Here is a 13365-nt window from a genome sequence, read left to right as displayed (position 1 = left end):
TGATATTTTCCACTTTTCTTTAGATCTGTCTTAGATCTAGGTATATCCATGAGTTTTTAACCGATGTTTCTTCGTCTCTACTATTTTCCGAAAACCCTAGATTCGCTATTGTTCGATTCTTCTCAGATCTTTCTAGATCTGAGCTGATTCGAGTATTATTAAGCATTTTCCTTTAAAAACCTCTAGTTTTAACTAACTATTTCGAATTTTTAATCACTCTTCCTAAACTAGGGTTCATTCCAAGTTGTTTTTCAAAGGGTTTTTCTGACTTCTAAGTATTTGATTAATTATCCTTTCGTCTTCGTGACTGATTTGTGCAAGAATATGAAACCCTATTTGATTCTACGTGGTTCCTTCAATCTGCGCTTCGATTTAGGGTATCTTTGTGGTACCAGTCGTGTTAGTTTACTCTATCTTTTGGACTTAAACATTTTTTCTTGTTAAATCCAGTATTTGTGTGGTTTTGCCCTAATTAATCTTTGTTAGAGTTCGAACCTGCTTTTCGGCTAAGTTCTATATTTTCTGTGAGGTCTTACTTAGTTTAATCTCCATTTTTATGGGATTTGAGTAACTCTTTCCGGAAATCACTATTCTCTTGATGGTTTTGCTGATTACTTTACTCTATTAAGATTCGTGTGTATAGATTATATTTATTTCCTTGTTTATGACTTTAATTGGTCATCTCTGCCTTAATTGATTGCTTGTATAATTTTAGGATTCTTACTGATTCCTTATTTGAAATAATTTGGACTCCTTGCCTTAATTAAACCCTATTGTTACCGTTGAATCAATTACCTCTAATTAAGGGGGTCTATTTCAAACCTCTTTTATATGATTTGATTCAGAAATTTTGTGATTGTCCCTAATTGACTGCCTTCTGATTCTTTTACCTTATTGGTTCTACTCCTAAAGTGCTATATATATATATATATATATATATATATATATATATACTCTTGTTTTACCTCTCAACACACGAACAATAGTTAAGAACACACACACACACACTCAAACTTTTCTCTTCTTTCTCTGCTACTTGTGCTAACTGCTTTTCAAGCCGGCTGCAAGCCAAGGCTAGACTGTGGAGCTCTACTTGCTTTACTTTTTTGCATTTTTGCTTCCCTAACTGGTATGTTCCTAGTTCAATTCTGAAACTCAACTTTATGTACTCCATGTTTGTTAATCCATGTCTTCTTCTGCTCTCATTTAATGGCTTATGTATTTAATTGCCCTTCTTGTTTACTGCTTTATTCATCATGTTTAAGCTTTGCCATCTCTTGTTCAAGTGGGTAATCAATATGTATACTTGAGTTCTTGTTTATTTCCCTCAACTAGTATGCCATGTTAGTATCATAGACTTCTAATGTACTTAATTAACACTAAGTGGCATGACTAATTACGTGTAGTAGACCCCTATCCTCAGCATGACTACTCCCATACCCTGTCTCTATGTCTTATTGCCTATTAATATTCTAATTTTGAGCATGATTCCCTTGTTAACACTTTGAAGTAGTGGTTTTGTGTTCTGGAGGCCAATCAGTTGCTACTTGTTCCTTGTACCTACTGATCTATATGCTTCTCTTCTCATCCAGGTTTATGTGTTTCTGATTTGGGCTCTCTATGTCCCCAACCCCTTACTTCCCTGCTTGTGAATGTTGACATGATACTATTCTTTGAACTGGTTCTGTGTGTGCTGGTTTGTTCCAAGTTGTTGTTGCTCCTATTCCCTCCTCCTTTCAAAACTGTTTTTCCCTAAGCAACTCTTTTGCTATTTTGCAAACTTATTTCAAACATTCTGTTTCAAAACTGTTTTCCAATCCAACCTTTTCAATACTATGTTAAGCACTCTCACTCTACTCTTAGACCACTAAGTCTGCCCCTTTTGTTTGAGCCTTGCCTTGGGACCCTTGAGCTCCCTATGAACTTGGACGTATGAAAGCTGGCCTTTCCACACTGCACTTACTCTGTCTTGGCTATGAAATCTGGGTGTGAGCACTGCCCGAGATCCCTTGAAGTCCTTAGGGAACTTTGACACACCCAAATATGAGGAAAAGCTATGAAACAATCTTGGCACCTGAGGTGATTTAGTGCATAACTCAGGAAGGAAGTCCAAATTAGATGCTGAAAGTTTGGAACTAAATTCAGGCTCTCTATAGTGTAACTTTTATCTTTCTTTTCTACTTATGTAATTCATTTCAATATTGGTCTGTAATAATCTGTTGTAAACAAGTATTGGGGCTGGCTAGTGAAAATGGGAGGGTAATTATACATGTTATCAACATCAATGGGTAGAAACCATGTCTTAGGTTTACATTTCCTATGTGTGCATTAGAATCCATGTGTAAGATTAACCCATTCAAAGTATGTCATGCACTAGATACCATGTTTCTTAGGTTTTACTATTTTAGCATCTCATTTGGCATCACTTTGCCACTTAGAAATCATGCTTTATGCTAATAACAACATTAATATGTAATGTTGCTCCTGCACATAGCAACCATGCTTTAGGAATTCTGCATATTCTGCAATCATTCTGCATTTTTCGTATATGCACGTTAGATACCCTGTTTTAGGAACTCACTCAGTCACACCTAGTTAAACCAATAATGCATGAAAAGAGATATAAAACAGTCTCATGTTTGATTATCTTGTTTGAGTGAAACTGGTCACAATCCCTACATGTTTTTGCAACGTTTAGAACAACATGTTTCAGGTATAAACAACTTCCAAACTGTTTCAATAATTCTGGTAACTACTGCATGTTATTTTACGCCTAGGCAAGCCTTAGCTAATAACTTAAATAAAAACTAGAACTGTCTTTGTTTAACTGCCAACATGTTAAAATCAGTAGGCAAGCCTGATTCAGACTTCTTTTTTTAGTCATGCAATAAATCTGGTTATGCTTAGATACCTTGTTAGGATCTGAATTTAGACCTTATCTGTGTATGCGTTGTGCTGTCTATGTGCATTACTTGTGGAGGTATATCTGAGCCTTCTATCCGTTTTCTGTGTTTTCCCCTAAATGCAGTCTTATGTGTTCTTATTTGTCGCCTAGTATTTTGCCTTTAAACTTGAGGGTCTTCCTAGAACCTCCCTCATAGGATAGAAATCCTAAACTCCTCCAGGATCATAGGAAAGGACGGATAACAACATGCAATAAGGGTCGAGACCAACCCTCATTTTAATTACCTTCACGGGGCGGGAAAGGGTAGATATGGACATGATGACCAGTGCGTTAATACCACGTGTAGCCCCTCTTTGAGGAGTGTCATATCAGGTATTGCATAGACATGATCCATATTACAAACAAACCTAGGATACTCCCCCCCTTTTACATTCATAAACCTGCTTAGATTGTAATTCTTTTCAAAATTTCGCTTTTCACTAATTGTTTTTTTTCAAGCACTTATGTATTTAAACATAAATCCCATGCTATTTGAGCCATACTTGATAGTTGTACAAATTCACAAAAACTGTTTGGCCAGGAACCACACTAGTGGATCCTGAGGGGTTCCTAACACCTTCCCCTTAGGATAATTTCAAGCCCTTACCCTATCTCTGGTTACCAAACGTAGTTATAAATGGACCCTATAGATGTACTAACACACCTTAAATCGTTAGGTGGTGACTCTTCAAAAATGAAAACCCCATTCCCAAAAGGAAAGAGTTGTCCCAACCCAAAAATGTCATAAACCCGATTCCGCGAAGGAAAAAAGGGGCGCGACAGCATGCCGACTCTACTGAGGACCTTAAGGCTTTTACCATTTCATACTGTTTTTATGAATTTGTAAACTTCCCTATGTGAAATTATTTGTTTAACTTCTTTAAGCATTTAATTCTTTTTCAAAAGAAAAACTGACATATCTTTCTTATTTCCTTCCTTTATAACTGCTTTAAATTATAAAACTGTTGTATTTATCGCTTTCTTAATGTGCAAATACATGTCAACATGCTTTTAGTTATTGCATAATCATGCTTAAAATCATACTCCACTCGTGCCAAACAAATACTATAGCAACGCTTGATGATTGGTTGCGCCCTTCCTATATCATTACCCCCTTAATTCGAAAAGGCTTATTTGCGGTAAAACTAGTCGATCAGCGGTGCAGTCGACAGTTCCGTGCCTTCCCCCATGAGTTGTCCACTCAAGGGTACCAGTCTAAAGACCCATAGAAACCTTACTCTATTTAAATTGCGCATGCATCACGGTCAAACCTAGCCAGGTTAGTTATGTTGTCCACATAATGATCCTTTAAGATAGCCTTGTCCAAAAGTCCACTGGGTTTCCCTAAACCCAAATGGACATCATCACGTTCTGTGCATTTATTTGGAGAACTAAGTGCTTCATGCTAATTGTTGATATTAAATAATCGAGACTGGTGGGTAAGGGCCTAACCTTATTTGTCTTGCAGAAATATGAGGCACGAAGTCCCCAGATTTGGCATGGTCACCAATATCCACCCAAGATTGCTAAGTTTGTGGGAAGATTTACATTCTAGTGACAAAACCCTCGTCAGAACATATCTGGGTAATCTGCCATCCCTCCTGGAGATCCAGCCTAACAACATGATAGTAGAAGCTGCTACCTTATTTTGGGATTGTGAAAGGGTCGTGTTCTACTGTGGGGACATCGAGATGACGCCTTTGCTAGAGGATATAGGAGGACTGGCCGGTCTAGTGTGGGAAACTCCGGGTTTGCTAATACCTGAGAACCGCACAGGTAAGGGTTTCCTAAAAATGATGGGTTTGAAGAAGAATGCAAAATTGGTATGCCTGAAGGAATCATACATCCCTTTTGACTACATGTATGAAAGGTACAGTCACAACAAATCATACCGTACCTACCATGACGAATTTGCCATCTAGAGTCGTCAATATGGGTGTGGCTCGTTGGGCCAGCCCAGCCCGTGATTTAGCAGGGCTGGGCTAGAATTTTTGGAGCCCGTTTAAAACGAGGATTTTAAGCCCGGTCCGAGTAAGCCCGTGGCCCGTAAGGCTTGAATGAGGCTGGGCCGGGCCGGCCCATGACGCTAATAAAATATTTATTTAAAATATATAAAAAATAAAAAGTATACTGCCTTTAGAGATGGAAAGTCAGAATTGGATCTTTACTAAGAGGAACCAAAACTTGATCTTGAGAAGTTTCAAGAGATGATGTTGTCATGTATTGGAAGGACCATTCTAGAAAATATCCCGATCTTTCAATGATGGTGTGTGTGTACTTAGCATTCTCATTACCATTGTACCATCGAAATCAACATTTAGCATTGGTGGCGTGTTCTTTAAAGTACAGAAGTTGCATTTATTATGAAAATGTCCAAACACTTGTTACTACTTGAAATTGGTTGCACAGGTTTTCCCGAACTCAAACTGGTAATATTTTTTTATGTGAATTTAAATATTATTAATTTTTAAAATTTAATTATTTTTAATATTTAACTAATTAATATTGCGTATGAATTGTAGATGAAAGTGAAGATGTTAAGACAACCTTGTCACAAGCGGATTCAAATGTGTTTGATGAAGATGATGTGTTGGATATCTCATAAGCATCATGAACATTCTCTTCAATAGTTTGTTTTAAGTTTTGACTTTTAGTGAATGAAATAAGGTTCTGTCTTTTACTTTTTTTTAGTATTTATTGTGATATATTGGAACAATATAAAAAGTTATTAAGTTTTGCGAATTTCCAATAAGAGTTTTTTTAACTTTTGAATAATTATCTTTTTTAGGTCAGAACTTAAAGAAAAAATATAAAATTATATTTTTAAAAATGATGGGCCGACCCGTGGGGGCTCTTGGCTCACATATGGCTGGGGTGGGCTGACCATTATAAGGCCCATCAAAATGGTGGACTAGCCCAGCCCAGCCCATCAATTGCTAAAGCCCACGTGGGCTGGGCTAGGCTAGCCCGACCCGGCCTATATTGACAACTCTATTGCCATCACATCCTAGGGACATATCCATCGTAGGGTTTTTGTCTATATTTTTTGCTTCCTAGGTATGATTGTGTTTCAAATGAAGAAAGGGAGAATCCATACTAGTCTATCTATGGTAACCAAGACCCTAATGGAGGGGATTGGTGGGCAGACATTCAACATTGTACCCATGATCATCACAGACATATATTGAGCCTTAGAGAAGTGTCAACAAGGAGCGAGACCCTTTAAGGCAGCAATCTACTACTTCAGCTTTGGCTCATGGAACATCTCCAAAAGGGGGAATACCGACAAGAAATTCAGCAAAGGGCCTGGGATGATCACATAGCTTTCCACCATCCAAACCGAATGGATTACATCCCCAACATGTTTGCTCAGCTTGAGAATGCTAAAGGATGGGTTGAGCTCTTTGATAATATGACTGAAGAACAGGTTCAATGGATGTTCGAGTGGTTTCTGACAGAGGAGTTCAACGCCCGATCCAGAGATGCACCTTTCCTGATACTGATTGATCTAGAAGGAACATACCCTTACATCCCTCTTCGAGTTATGAGGCAAGCAGGTAGGAAGCAAGTCATACCCAGGGTCGACAAGATGAGCCATCTTCGAGCTGACTTCCAAAATGATGATAGTCCCCACAAGTTCCAAGCCCAGCACATGTGGCACTACAAGATCGTAATAGGGAAAAACACCATCGAGCCAGACAGATATCATGCCGGTTGTACCCCTTTCTATTTATGTTGGTTGGAAGACAATTGGGATAGTCTGGGCCAGTCAGGGTTCGTTCGAGGTCACAGAATTATAGACAAAAAGGCCGAGGCGCAAGTCAAGTACAACCAGCTGCGCAAAAGGATCTGTGAATGCTAGAGCGAACATCGTGAGATACAAGAGTCCAACCAGAAGCTGATTGAGGAATGGAAACACATGGCTATCAGTGCCAACAAAAGGCTAGGATACTTGGATCAAGGCATAGTAGAACTGGAGGGAAAATTTCTCAAAAGGGTTGAAGATTGTCAAAATGCTGAAGGGACCGAAGGTAGACATCCAGGTAGAGCATACCTGTTGCTGGGACTTCGCAAATTGGGGAAGCCGTTCGACGGAGCCAAGGATGTCGAATTTGGGGAAGGTCCTTTTGGGACCAAATAGATAGGAATTTACTTTTTTGCTTTATGAATGTAATAAGGCCAATGGCCATTAGTGGCTTTTATTTCTTGCTTATTCAGTGTCGTTTTGGGATTCGCCTATCTTTATCAATAAAATGAGGCATTTAGCACTTGAATTTCTCCAAATCTATTTGTCGCTAGGCCTACAATTGAAGATAAGGAAGAAGATTATCCAAAAATAGCTTTCAAGGCCCGATATGGGCACTTTGAATTCCTAGTGATGCCTTTCGGGCTGACAAATGCTCCAACAACTTTTATAGATCTTATGAATTGAGTATTCAAGCCTTTCCTCAACTCGTTTGTGATAGTGTTCATCGACGATATCCTTGTTTGTTCATGAAGCCGAGTGGACTATGCCGATCTTCTCGTGGAGATTTTGCAAACATTGGATCAACACAAGTTTTACGCAAAAATTTTGAAATACGAGTTTTTGCTCGAGTTAGTGACTTACTTGGGTCATGTGGTCTCTAGCGAGGGAATTAAGGCTAATCCTCAAAAGGTAGAACCTGTGAGAAACTTGCCTAGACGTACGATATCGACAGAGATCCGTAGTTTCTTAGGCTTGGATGGGTAGTAAAGGAGATTCATGGAGGGGGTTTTCTTTTCTCGCCTCTACATTGACTAAATTAACCCAAGAGGCAGCTAAATTGCAATGGTCAGATTTTTACGAAAGGATCTTTCAGGAGTTGAAGTGAAGGTTCACCATGGCACTTGGGTTTACCCTACCAGAAGTTACAAATGGGTTTGCCATATATTGTGATGCTTCAAGTTGTGTGTATTAATTCAACATGGTAAGGTAGTCACATATGCTTTAAGGTAACTCAAGAACCAAGAGAAGAATTATCCAAACACATGACTTAGATCTTGCAGCAGTGGTGTTTGCATTGAAAATTTGGCATCATTATCTATATGGGATCTAGTGGACATATTCGTGGACCATAAGCGTCTTCAATATATCTTCAAGCAGAAGGCGTTGAACTTGAGGCAAAGGTAACGACCCGATCGGTCATTTTGAGCATTTGCATTTCGCTTGCCAGTTCTCTGGCATGACTAGACCTATATGATGTATTATGACTTATGTAAATCATCGGTTATAGTTTTCAGATTAATAAGAATAGATATGGAAGAATGATTCTCAGTTTGAAGCTTTAATTTGAAAGGTTTGACCAAGTTTTGACCTTTTAATATTCGATCTCGGATTTGGATTTTTATGAATTGGTTAGCTACGTTAGGTGTTTTAGTCTTGGGAGCGTGTTCGGAATGTGATTTGGAGGCCCGTGATGGAATTAGGCTTGAATTGGCAGAATTGGAAATTTGGCGATTTTCGGGCGGCAGTAGAAATTCTGATATTTGGGTCAGAATGAAATTTAGGAAGTTGGGGTATATTCGTGGTATCATTTGTGGTGTGTGTGCAAAATTTGAGGTCATTCAGACAAGGTTTGATAAGTTTCAACATCGTTTGCGGAATTTGGAAGTTTAGAAGTTCTTAGGCATGAATCCAAAGGTATGTAGGTATTTTGATATTGTTTTGAGTGTTCCAAAGGTTCAACTAAGTTCGTATGTTGATATGTTATTCGTTGGTATTATTGGTTGAGGTCCCGAGGGCCTAGGTTGTGATTCAGATGGTTGAAGGATTGGTTTTTAGTGTTTGAGAGTTGATAAAGACTACTGGTGTGATTCTGCTGGTGTTTCCGCACCTGTGGAAGGGAGCCCGCAGGTGGAGTTTCGTAGAAGCAAGCATGAGTGGTTTGATCTGTATGCACAGGTGGGAGTATTGGAGCACACCTGCGAGACCGCAGGTGCGATATATTGGCCGCAGATGCAGACTTTTAGGAATAAGTGGAATCCGCACCTGCGATGATTTTTCCACAGGTGCAGCATCGTAGAAGCAGATATTTTTATTGCAGATGCGGTTTTGCTGGGCAGAGAGTATAAGTTAAACCTTTCACGAGTTTTGGGTTATTCTTCACCATTTTTATCCACTTTTGGAGCTTTTGGGAGATATTTGAAGAGGGATTCAAGGGGGTTTTCATTGAGGTAAGTAATTTGAGCCCTAATACTCGTAATTTTGGTGATTTTCAGTTGTTTAAGCATGTAATTAGTAGAAATTAGGGATGAAAGTGAAGAGATTAGGGCTTGGGAATTGGAGAGTTTGATTTGGGAATTTGAAGGGTCAAATGGAGTAGGATTTTAGTAAATCTTGTATATATAGACTCGTGAGTGAAAGTGCTTTCTAGTTTTGTGATTTTTATCAGATTTCGAGACGTGGGCTGGGTTTGAGAGGATTTCGGTATTTGTGCCTAATTTGATAGTTTTTCTTGTGGAATTCATTCCATTAGCATATATTGATGGTAATGTTCTGGTTGTGAATAGATTTGGAGCGATTGGAGGCCGAGTCGTGGGGCAAAAGCATTGCGGAGTAGAGATTTGACCGGTGTGAGGTAAGTAATGATTATAAATCTATTCCTGAGGGTATGAAACCCCAGATTTCGTATTGTTTGACTATTTTTGTGGCGACGCACATGCTAGGTGACGGCCAAGTGGGCGTGCACCATTGGGGATTGTAACTTGGTCCGTCCTCTAGCAACTATAAGTTGTGTATTTGGTTGAAACTATCTGATACTTATGTGGTTTAGAAAGAATTTCTATAAATTGGGTTGCATGCCATATTTGGGCCTAGTGCCAAAGCTGTTTGGACCCTTACGAGCCTTTTTCTTCTTATCCTCTCACTGTTTTCGGTTAAAAATCTATATTCAATCATGTTATACTTAGTAATTTTATAACTCAATCTTTATTACTCTGATTTGATGAATGTAAAATGTTATTATAGGCTAAACACCCTATTTTTACTGATAGCCCGAGTGGCTTGAGAGGTTTATGATTGAGTGAGGCCGAGGGACTAATTTGTGAGGATATTTATGGGATCGGGCTGCACACCGCATCATGTTGTTAATGATTCATGACTAAGTGAGGCCGAGTGCCTGATTGTGAGATATTGAGACTATGGCACGAGAGTTGTCCATGCGGATTCTGATACTAATGTTATAGCACGTGAGTTGTCCGTGCAGCACGTGAGTTGTCCGTGTCGATTATAGAGCTTGGGATGTAGGAGCCCCTTCGGAGTCTGCACACCCCTAGTGAGCGCGGGTACCTTGAGTGCGTGATATGATGTTTTGACCAAGGTGCTGTTCTTGATTCATGTTATGCCCGATGGGCTGTTAACGAGTGATTGTGAGGCATGCCCGAGGGACTATATATGAGTGACAGTGATGTTTGCCCAATGGGCTGTTTATGATTAATGTGTGCCCAAGGGGCTGTATACGAGTGATATTTTTCCGAGGGACTGTTTATGATTTATGTTGCCCAAGGGGCTGTATACGAGTGAGTTTTGCTGGAGGGGCTGATTATGCTTTCATCATTTTTACTCATTGTTTCATCACTTTGTTTGAAAACTGTTGAACGATGTTTTAAATAGTTTTACTGAAAGTGGATTTATATGAGCTGAGTTGATTCAAAACCATAGTTTGAAAAGCCTATTGTATTCTACTGAGATTTCATGATATGAACTATATATGTTTTATTGCTTGTCACTATTGCTCAGCCTTTATTTACTTTTATTACTTACTGAGTTGGCGCACTCCATTACTCCCTACATCTTGTGTGTATAACCAGGGGGTTGCTGGACGTGCTTGTGAGTGTTGATTTCATCCGTCACGGATCTGTTGGAGTTAGTAAGGTAGCTGTATAGCGATCGCAACCCTGCTCTTCTCACTCCTATCTTCCTATCATTGTTATTAGTTGGTTTCCAGACTGTATTGGTCTTAGTATCATCAGACAGTTCTTAGTAGTTGCTCATGACTAGTGACACCACGATGTCTGGCTTTATTTTCGCACTGTTGTTTTGGTTTAAACACTTTATGAAGGTTTATTGTTAAATAGTTTTGACTTTTATCTTAAGAATGAAAATATTGGTTGGTTTTGGTAATGTGTCGGCTTGCCTAGTACCACAATAGGCGCCATCACGACATTGTAGATTTGGGTCATGACAAAAAGAGAAGACTTGAACTAGTTAAAGACTATGACATTGGCATTCTCTATCAGCCAGGAAAGCTAATGTCGTGGCAGATTCAATTAGCCGAAAAAATATGGGTAATTGGCTCACTCAGAGGAACATCAAAGGCCAATGGACAACGAAGTTCACCGGTTTAATAATTTGGGCGTCCGGCTTGTTACACCCTATTTTGCACAAGTCAAAACAACATACAATTTATAGTAATCTACAAGGTTATTTAGAGTTTTTGAGTCACAACCTAGTATTTAAGGTATACTAGGACACCTATACTACACTGTGTAATGTACACTTGATTTTGGTCTGCAAGACCATCAAGATTCTAGGTAAGGGTTCAAATTATCTCGAGGGAAAGGTGTTAGGCATCCCTCAAGATTCACAAAATGTGGTTCCGGTTGTCTCAATCAAATAAAAGAGGGATTAAGTAAAAAAAGATTAATTTGATATGTACAAAGACCGGTAAAGTAGTTTCAATGAAGAGTGATTGAACAAGAGTATCACATAATAAAATATAAATATCTATGTATAACAGATTATACACAAGAGGGGTGAATAAAGTATATAAGAATTATATGTTGATGACTTGATAAAATGTAAAGACAACATGTAGTCAAAGTAGAGTATTTGTAAATAAACTAAACGAATTTTAATTTAAAAAATATATTTGAAAGAATTCAATTTATGTCCAAAGGCTAAAAACTTTAAGTGAAAGACTAAAAAGAAAGAAAACTTAATTCGAAATAATTGGCTAAGAATAGAAAGAATTATTTCGAAAGAATTATCTTCAAATAATCTTACTGTATAATGAATGAAGTGAAAGAATTGGTCTGATGAGTAAAAAATGAATATGATATAGAATGTACAAAAATATAAGAGAAACTTTTGTAATAAAATCGGTTGTGATATAATGGGTAGATGTAACGATCCAGCCACTCGTTTTAAGTATTTTAGCCCCGATCCACTATTTATTGCCTCTTCTACATTGTTATATGGTTATGTGATTTTTCGGGGGTATTTGGTTTTGGTTTCGGGTGAGTTTCGGAGTGAAATGGGACAAATAGTTCCTAAGTTGGAGGCATAAGTTGAAAGAGTTGACTATAGTTTGAATTTTATGTAGATGACTCCAGAATGGAGTTTTGATGGTTTCAATAGCTCCATATGGTGATATTGGATTTAGGAGCGTATCCGGATATTGATTTGGAGGTCTGTAGGTCGTTTCAACTTGAATTGGCGAAAGTTAGAAAGTTGAAGATTTCAAAAGTTGGAAAGCTTGACGGGAGTTGACTTTATTGATATCGGGGTCGAATTTCGATTTCGGAAGATGGAATAGGTCCATCATATCATTTATGACTTGTGTGAAAAATTTAAAGTCAATCAGAGTTGTTTTGGTACGAATCAGCATTAGTTTTGGATTTCTTAAGTTCATAGTTTCAATAGGCTTAAATTGGGTTGTGATTCGTAGAATCGATGTTGTTCGATATGATTTTTGGCCTCAAGTAGATCTGTTATGTGTTTTGAAACTTGTTGGTATATTCGGATGGGTTCATGGGACCCCGAGTGTTATTCGGATTGAATCCGGAATAAATTTGGACTTCTGTGATTGTTGAAACTTGGTTGTGTCTTGTGCAATCACATCTGCAAACTTTGGGCCTACAGAAGCGGTCTTCGAGCCTCAGAAGCAAAGTTTGCCTTGCCCAGCTAGGACCGCTGGTTCAGTCAGTGGCGCATAGAAGCGGACACGCAGTTGCGGCAGGTCTTCCGCGGAAGGGGTCCGTAGGTGCGCTAAGGGGTCTACAGGTTTGAGTCTTCAAGACTTAAGTTGAAACCACACTTGCGATGGATTTTCCATAGGTATAGCGTCGCAGATGCGATCTCATGCCCGCAGAAGCGAGTATCTCTAGGCAATAATAGGGGTCTTCAAGGGTTTGATTTCATTTTTTGTTTTTTTGATCTAGAGAGCTCGGTTTGTGGTGATATTTTGATAGATTTTCAAGGAAATTATCGGGATAATAGATTCTAACTCGTTTTTGGATATATTACATGAATCCATTATTATTTTCATTATTTAATTAGTGATTTGAGTTGGAAATTTGGAGTAAAACTTGGAAAACTTCTTAGACTAAATTTTGGGCTTTTGAAAGGCAATTTGAGGTCGGATTTGAGTAATTCTTGTATAGTTGGACTCGTTATCGAA

This window comes from Nicotiana sylvestris, chromosome 3 (genome assembly GCF_000393655.2).
Source record: "Nicotiana sylvestris chromosome 3, ASM39365v2, whole genome shotgun sequence".
NCBI classification, from domain to species: Eukaryota; Viridiplantae; Streptophyta; class Magnoliopsida; order Solanales; family Solanaceae; genus Nicotiana; species Nicotiana sylvestris.
Note: the sequence above shows the minus strand (reverse complement) of the source record.